This window comes from Stegastes partitus, unplaced genomic scaffold (assembly GCF_000690725.1).
Source record: "Stegastes partitus isolate 25-593 unplaced genomic scaffold, Stegastes_partitus-1.0.2 Scaffold1230, whole genome shotgun sequence".
Lineage (NCBI taxonomy): Eukaryota > Metazoa > Chordata > Actinopteri > Pomacentridae > Stegastes > Stegastes partitus.
In genome coordinates this window covers 108,973-117,323 of record NW_007578961.1, presented here as the reverse complement: position 1 = coordinate 117,323, position 8,351 = coordinate 108,973, and the positions used below count along the sequence as shown (strand labels likewise).

At 41.7% G+C, this 8,351-nt stretch overlaps 3 long non-coding RNA genes across 3 annotated transcripts in view; 2 read left to right on the top strand and 1 right to left on the bottom strand.

Moving 5' to 3' along the window:
• Window positions 1-1,679: 1,679 nt before the first annotated feature.
• Window positions 1,680-2,434, bottom strand: LOC103369026 (uncharacterized). Its single transcript, XR_520808.1, has 2 exons — window positions 2,339-2,434; window positions 1,680-2,063 (listed from the first exon to the last, which is right to left on the bottom strand). It is a non-coding gene; the product is annotated as an uncharacterized LOC103369026 (long non-coding RNA).
• A 242-nt stretch (window positions 2,435-2,676) lies between these two features.
• Window positions 2,677-8,351, top strand: part of LOC103369029 (uncharacterized) — an 8,625-nt gene continuing 2,950 nt past the window's right edge. The window contains exon 1 of the long non-coding RNA XR_520810.1: window positions 2,677-2,756. This is a non-coding gene — a long non-coding RNA (uncharacterized LOC103369029). The remainder of the gene's footprint in view (window positions 2,757-8,351) is intronic.
• Window positions 4,515-6,513, top strand: LOC103369028 (uncharacterized). The gene is made up of 2 exons (XR_520809.1): window positions 4,515-5,296; window positions 6,043-6,513. It is a non-coding gene; the product is annotated as an uncharacterized LOC103369028 (long non-coding RNA).

The window sequence follows — 8,351 nt, the reverse complement described above, 5'->3', positions numbered from 1 at the left end:
CCAATGTGCAGCTTATGGTGGCGCTAAAGGGAAAGTCCAGGGTTCACCAACGTCAGTAGGGTCCTAGTGACCACAGCTCGGCCGTTCCAGGTCTCTGGGCTTCAGTGTGAGTCCTGTGAGGACACGTGCAGAACTGCAGCTTGTTTTCATCCTGCCTGACATTCCACATAAACGCTGCATCAGTGGTCTGGAACATCTTGTCCCCGAACTACAGTAGCGAGGCAGATTCCACATATAGGCTGCAATACTGGTTGAAAAGTACATGTCTGGACTAGTGTGAGGCTTACATAAGAGCTTGGACGTAATCCCATCTGACGTGACTTGGCCTCGAAATAACATGGGAGGTACATCAGATGGAAGGAGGTCAGACGTTTGCCTGTGCGACTGATGACACACCGCAGCAACAACACAGGGTGTGAAGATGTGAAGAAGTGCTGCCAGGCAACGTCATCTGAAACAGCTTCAGTCAGACGGCATCATTATGTATACAGGTCGACTTATAGGCTCTTACACAACTCGGCGCGGTCGCATGTAGTGGCCATAAACTCTAGTTCACATGGGATGCTATTTATATCATGCATCTTTGCAAACTATGGGGCTATTGGGGTATTTACCACAACCAGGCTTTTATTTAGAACTGTCCTGTTTTACATTGAAATTTGATTCCATACATCATTAATAATCGTTTTATTTTACGCCTGCTCCCTTTTAAAGATGGCAAACTCAAGCTTTCCTTCATGTTCAGTTGTTTGTAGGCTTAATAATTTCAATATAATGTTGATTTCCACAGCATCAGTTCAATAATAGAGCAGAACCAAACTGGACTCAGCTCTCTGCTGCTCTGATTTGTTTCTGATCAAAGATACCAAAGTGCATTTACTCCTGTGTGGGAATTACATCCTATTGTGAGGTATTTGTTTTTAACTCTCATATTTCTGTTTTGTGCTGCTTTAAACTGTAGTTTTCTGACTACGAACAAATCATAATCTTTGTCTAAACATAACCTGGTGTCCATGGACATCATATTTTGGGTTATATTACCACAGTAGTAATTTTTAAAAAAATTTTTGGATTGCTTTAATTATTATTTTATTATATTTTACCTTTATTTTCATTTTTTATATTAAATTTTTTATATATATACTTTTCAAATATTTTAAATATTTTTTAGAAAATATGTTAAATATTTTTTAAATATATTTTTTATTTTATTTTATATTATATTTTATCTTATAGAAACAAATAAATGCATAAAAGAGCTCGGGTCTTAAGACGTTAAAACACACACAAATATTTATCAAAGTACATATTAAACTACAAGATTGGATTATTTTTTGCTGCAAAACAAGACGCTGCCAATGAACACAGTACTGATATGTTTAGTATCAGTGTATCTGTGACTCGTAAATCCTCAAAATGTCAACAAAGAGACATGCTGCAGATGCAGCTGCAGTCCTTCAGGACAGATTTGCTCTTCTGTTTTAAGGTAAAAAGGTTTCTTGTGTGCTATTTCTGTGTGCCATTAAATATATATATCATAGAAATGAATGTACCTGTAAATGAACAGGTCTGTGCCAACTGTTGTTTGAAGAACTCTTGTAAAACATGACGTAGCATCTGACAAGTGGAGAAAGTGAATAAAATGACAACAAAAGAGAAGCACATGTTCACACTGAAAAGCTGGAACAAGTGACTGGTTTTCACTGTAATCGTGTCTTAAATTTTTAATTAATCATCAAAATATGTATAAATTCACATGATTATGTTTGACAACAGATAAATAAAATGCAGCTTTTAACTCTAATATTTAATTGTCTTGTGTTTTCAATGCTCTCACTGGATCTTTAATTAAAGTTAAAACAATCTTCTTAACTGAATCAACATATCAAGAATCATCTGAGGTCCCTGTCGGTGTGGCAGCTGTCCCATAATCTGGCCCCGAACCAGAGATTTGAGCAGATGTTTGGTGACACACTTTTCTGAGAAATTCCTCGGTTGTTCTGGGCGTCGTACCGGGCGAGGACATCGTGTCTCATCAGCGTGTCATTCAAACGCCTGTCGTACTGCACATTGATAGAAAGGAAAACATCAGTCAGAGGCACGTCGGTTCATTTTGACAACAGAAACATCCTTCTCTGGTTGCTAGGTGTCGCCAAAAAAAAGAAAAAAAAGACTCTCCCTTGGCTTGAGTCACTCCAGTTACCGTATGTCATTTGAATGTTTGGGTTTTCTTTGTTGGTGTTTGTCTTCCAGATGTGCTTTCAACCTGTTTGTACATGTTGAGTTCTGTAATGTCTATTCCTTAATCTGTCTACACGCCTTATCTAGCGTCTTATACCTTCGCTGTGCTCGTCTTCCTCTGTTTTCCCAAAGTTGTTTGCAAGAATCACAACAAGTCTTCTGCTGTGGTCCACCCTGCAGGGTTCCCCCCCCACCGCCACCACCACCCACCAGCGTGTTCTGATATTTGCATGATTTGAACTCGGATCAAGAGCGCATTTCTGCCTAGCGTGTTATCAGAGTTTTCCCAGGAGGTTCAAAACGAAACGGCTCTTTGTTGTGCTTTCAACAGTCCCCTCCTTTCGCTTTTATCCTATCTTTCTCTTTCATTCTGCTTTATTTGATCTGGCGTGAACCGTGTTTGCTGCGAAAAGTCCCGTCTACTTCATTTACCGTATCCTCATTTTGAGGTTTTGTAGATTTAATATCAATCCTCCTGCCACCTGAGCCGGTGGGATTTTCCATTTCTTTTGCAGGTAATACCTGTTTGAATATGGTTGGAATGCATACACATGGAGATTCTATAAGCAGCCATCGTGTCAGTGTTGTATTCTCTTTATTTTATTATAGCCTTTGTAGATATAGAAGTAAATTCTGTGCACACAAATACTCCAAAGGAACATTTAAAACAATACATAATTTATTATAAGAAAGATGGCGACACTTGGAGTAATGCTGTCGTGGTATTTTCACTGAACCAAGCTGCTTTACTGCCCTCTCTGGTCAAAAGTTTTACAGTTACACCCAGTATTTTTCACTCTCCTCACCCTGACTGGGTGAGGCAGACGACGGCGCTCCCTGAGATTTCTTCCTGTTGAATGTACTTTTTGTTCTTCCTGCTCTTGCAGTGACACGTCGGATTTATTGGGTTCCTCTCCCTAATAAAATATTGTCTTGACTATCTTATGTAAGCACCCTCACATGACTTATGGTGAGCGTTGGATAAATATGTACTTTGGTGTGGTCAGAATTGTGCTCTACTGCAACCACATCCAGCAGTATTTTTATCGTGTCTTATACAACAAACATCTCTACTGCAAGGGAGAGAAGCTTAACCAGTGGAGCTCAGGAAAAACAAAATTATCACTTGGTGTTAAGCTGGTCTTTAAGTAGAAAACAATTCCCAGCAATCCAGTGTTTGACGTCCAGGGATTAATTACTGGAGTTTGATAGAAGGGTAAATCGGGATGTCGTCGGCGTATCAGTGAAGTTTTAAAAACGCAGTTTGAAAAATGTCTCTTAATGAGACTGTATGAAAGGAGAAAAGAATGGGGCCGAGTTATGGGCCTTGGGGAGCTCCGTACAAAAGTAGGAGCTTGTGTATTTGGAGTTATTAGGCCAAACAGTGCAGAGTCGGTTAGATATTAGGAAAACTAATTTATGCTGAATCAGAGACGTCTACCTAACACAGAGAGTTATTGATTTAATGCTAAAAACTGACTAACAGACCTGGTGCTCATGTTTATGCATGAAATATTTAAATGCTTTTGATGATTATGTGTTGATGTGACAGCTTTGCAAATGATCTCGTAAAATCTTACAATATGTGTTCCTTTTATAACCCGATTTGCAAAACAATGATGTTGCTCGCTGCTAACTTTAATTTGCTATTTTAACTACAGTCTTTAGCACAAACGTTAGCATCTCATAGTTTGTTCTGTCTTGTTAGGGCAAAGCACAAACATTTCCTTCTTTAAACTCTGTGCTATGGGCCCCATTTCTATGACAGTGTTTGATTTAAGTGATCCTACTCTCCTGTTTGGAAGCAATTTAGCCAGCTTGCATCATCATGAATGACTAAGAACTTCTATCTTCACAATTCATGGTTGCAAGTTATCTTACATGTAAGCTCCAGAAACTCTGCTTCACTTTAGTAAATTATATTAATTGGCCAAATGCCTGAGAACTTCTGAGAAACGCTCTTCTGAGAAGCACAATCTGAATTTGCGTTCATTTAAATGTACTTTTCCACTCCTGCGTGTCGAACCCTGATAGATCTTCTCCTGCATATTTCAGACCGTATCAGCTCAAAGCAGCCGTTGAACTGCGTCTGCATTACCTCAGCCTGCTCTCACGTTGCCGTAATGTTTTCTCCGTGTGCTGGCCTCCGTCCCCACCAGCCTTCCACCTCCCCTGCCCCCCCTCGGCCGTCTCAGGCTGCGTGTGTGGTTTGGATTCCTGCCCAAGGACTATTCAGATGTGGAGAACAAGGCCCCCCAGTGTGCTCTGTTTTCCACATTCCTCGGCCTTGACATCACCCGGACTGCAGGAAAGGACGCTGCCTCAATAGCGGAGTGGCTGTGTGCGGGAAGAGGCCCCCCCTGACCCCGGCAGTCTGGCTGGCGGACCTCGGCAGCGTGGGGGCCCCCGCCATCTCTGACAGCAGAAGCCCCCCACAACAATGCAATCAAAGGGATGCTTTACATACCACATGTTGTTTTGCGGTATAAATTAGACGGCGATGCCCGGCGATCGTTAAGATGGATTATCCCCCCGTAGACGGGCCATATGGAAATTTAGGTCACATGCTGAATGTAAATATTATGCTTTGCAAAATTGCAGCATGAGACTCGACTGATGGCTTGTTTGAAATTTTGTTTTGTGGCCTGTAGCGGTGCTGCTCTGGCTAGACTTCATAATCATCTTATGAATACACAATGACAGCTTGGCAGCATGCGCGTCTTATTGTGCGCGTATACGTTAGCATGTAACATTTAGATTTCTCTTCCCAAGTGTTGCTTCCTCTCTTTCTTTGTCCCGTTCTGTCCCTGTGAACTTCTGATTGGCTAATTGGAGTGAGTAAAGATCCCTCGACAACAGGAGATCAAGCATTTTTCTCTCTGTTGATGTTTGAATGAGCTGTTAACACCCCCACTGACAGAAAATAGAGACATGTAAGGTTTGGGGTATTCTGCACGTTTTCAGAAAAGCTTTTTGTTGGACTTGATTCACTTTGAGGCCTCCTCGAAGGCCACTTTGGAGATGACGTGATGATGTGTTTTTCCCGTCAGTAGAGGTTAGTTCAGAACACATTTCTTTGATTATTTCCACTTATTTGGTAAAACTGCTCCGTTTAACCCGCTCATTAAACTGTCTAAGCTCGTCTTTATTTCTCATGTATACAGGAAAGCCAGAATTACTTCATCAATAACTGTTTTCTGAACAAAAGTTGAACTTTCTCAGCATCTATGGACATCTAAAAATGATTTAAGTTTAGTGTTTCATACACAAAATATGCAAAATAATAACATAAAGACATGATAAATGGCACGATAGCAGCCATACGATGATGAACCTGCAGGCTCGTTGAGGTTCTGGGTTCAAATCCCAGACGAGCCTTTGATTTTTGAAGTTAAAGTTCCATCCGTAAACAGTGGTATAACCCACTTGCATCTTGATTGATATTTGGTGGTGGTGGTGGCTCAGCGGTTAAAGGGTATTGATCAGGGGTCTCGAACTCCGGTCCTCGAGGGCCGCAATCCTGCAAGTTTTAGATGTTTCCTTCTTCCAACACATCTGATTCACATGATCAGGATCGTTATCAGGCTTCTGCAGAGCTTGATGATGAGCTGATCATTTGAATCAGGTGTGTTGGAAGAGGGACACATCTAAAACTTGCAGGATTGCGGCCCTCGAGGACTGGAGTTCGAGACCCCTAGTATTGATCAAACCCACACACCACCGAGGTACCGCTGTTGAGCTCTTGTGCAAGGTGTTACGTGTTCTGCCTCTCCTTCCCCCTCCTTTGTGTTTCATTCCCAGGTGCTAATGACCTGATTGGGATCCACCTGGAAAGCTGCCTTCCACCTGTCGAGCTGGCCAATCAGAGGTGGTGTTGCTGCAGCTTAAAACCAGGCCTGTTGTCAGATCAGGGGTTTGCTTTGTTGCTTTGTCTGTGAGACTTGTGTTTTGTTTGCTGTCATCTTTGATTCTGTGGTGGTGAGATTGGGACTTTAGATAAGTTGGGTACCCTACATTAAGGACATTTTGTTGGACGCTCCAGGGTTATTGGTTGGTGCCACCTGTGTATTTATTTCAAAGCTCTGTTTGTAGAGAAATTGGTTCGGTCTTTTGAATGGGTTTGTTTTGTGATATATAAGGAGTTAGTCAGGCCTTGTTTGTTTTCTTATTTTTAATTATTTAGCACCACCTCTTCCTCCCGTCTCTTTTGTGAGCCTTTGTTGCACATTTTTGTTGAAGCACTGTTAAAATAAAATTCTAATTTTATTCACACCTCGCAATGAACAGTGAACTTTCCCCACTGTGGGATCAATAAAGTTATCTTTATCTTTAATGACTCCTGCATATCTTTTGGTTGTTGTGTTGCTCTCATGTTAAGAGGCGACGTACAAAGACAAAGATTCTTTGTTTGGAAGCTGGATTTTTAATGTGCTGGTGTTTAAACACCCTTCAACATCCACCCACCTTTTGAAATAGATCCTTCTAAGTTAAAACAGTATTTTACTGTGTCTTTGATTGTTTGACAATTACAATGAATGTAGACACAGGATTTTAAATGGCTTGTTAGAAAAAAAACGATGTCATTGAGGTTCTAATTCTTTAAGTTATTGTTTATGCTCTTTATTATGACAGGATTTGAAAATGAGCACAATGAATAAACGGATCAAACTAATATCAGATTTGTTTTTAGTACATTAGCAGTTTGCCACAGTCTTTAGTTTCACATTTACTCAGGGTACTTTCCATGAAATCACACAAGAGACCCGATGAGTTTGATCAGTGGTTAAGCAGAGGAATCATCGCCACTAATGGAAGAAACATGCACTTAATGTTCATCAGTTGTACTCTAAGGTCAGTGTTTCTCCTTGCATGTACCCTGATCTTATTTTATCTCTGATAAGGCAGCCTGCATGCAAGTTCTCAGACAAAGAAAAATCACCCTGAGCTCAGCGCTGGGAGGGAGCTGCTCCAGAATCCAAGGTTGTTTATTTACATTCCTCGGTGCGCCGAGGACGAAATATTTTTAGGTCCAACGCCAAAGTGAATGCAACAATAAGTCAGAGTCGAAGAGAAACATCATCGGCAGGATTCTTGTGCTGCTGCAGTAAAGTGCCACATTTAATTTAAAGTACGTTTTGTTTTTTTTATTTTATTTCTGGAAGGCGTCTTTCAATTTTTAGGTTTCTGGCCTCATCTTGAATTTTTTCCACATGCAGTCATTCGATGAGCTATTCAAGCTCACGTCCAGCCTCCACCAGCAGATGCAGGCTTGTGTCGGGTTTCCCGCAAGCAGAAGGCAAAACCGTGTGAGTGTGTGAGTGTGTGAGTGTGTGAGTGTGTGTGTGTGTGTGTGAGTGTCTGGGTGGGAGGGCGAGTGGGTGCCTGGAGAGAGAGAAGGCGTGGAAGCGTGGGAGGAGGAGACATCAAAGACAGGGGAAATCGGATCCCCTCTCTCCACAAAGCAGGCCAGAGGGTTCAGAGACAAAGGAAACGCGATCCGCCATGTGACCGTGAACGCCGTGCATGCCTCCCCCCGTCTGGCTCCATTCAGCTTTTCACTCATTCAACTTTGTCAGGCCCCACTGCCACAACAAGAAACTGTTCCTTCAGAGTATTTTTGTGGCGTCTTCATTTTGTGGGGCGACTTGTGGGATCTGTTATGAGGGATTTCTTTTATTTCACTGCTGCTCATGTTGCATACATGTGTTCACACTGTAACGCTGTGGGCACAAGCCATCGCTTCAAAGACTAAAAAAAAAAGAAAAGCAAGTCCCATAAGATAACTCATTAGGGGCTGGCTGGCAAAGAAATTAGAGAAAACCACCGAGGAAAACGCATGTCGTCATAGCCTGTGGTGTCTGCGTTGGTGTTTGGGGTTGTTTGCGGGTTACGTCCATTGTTTCCTTCTTTTGAATTGTTTTTCATCAGTCTTTGTGCAGAGCGTGTTCCTGGGGATTTCTCTCCGTATTGTCCATGAATGCAGCATTCAAGGTTCAGCTGTCAAGACATCCACATCCTGAAAGGTTTCCATGATTGTTTCCAACCACACAATGTTCACAAAGGCTAACTTTAGCTTGCTTACGCTAACACGCCTGACCAATGTTAGCAGG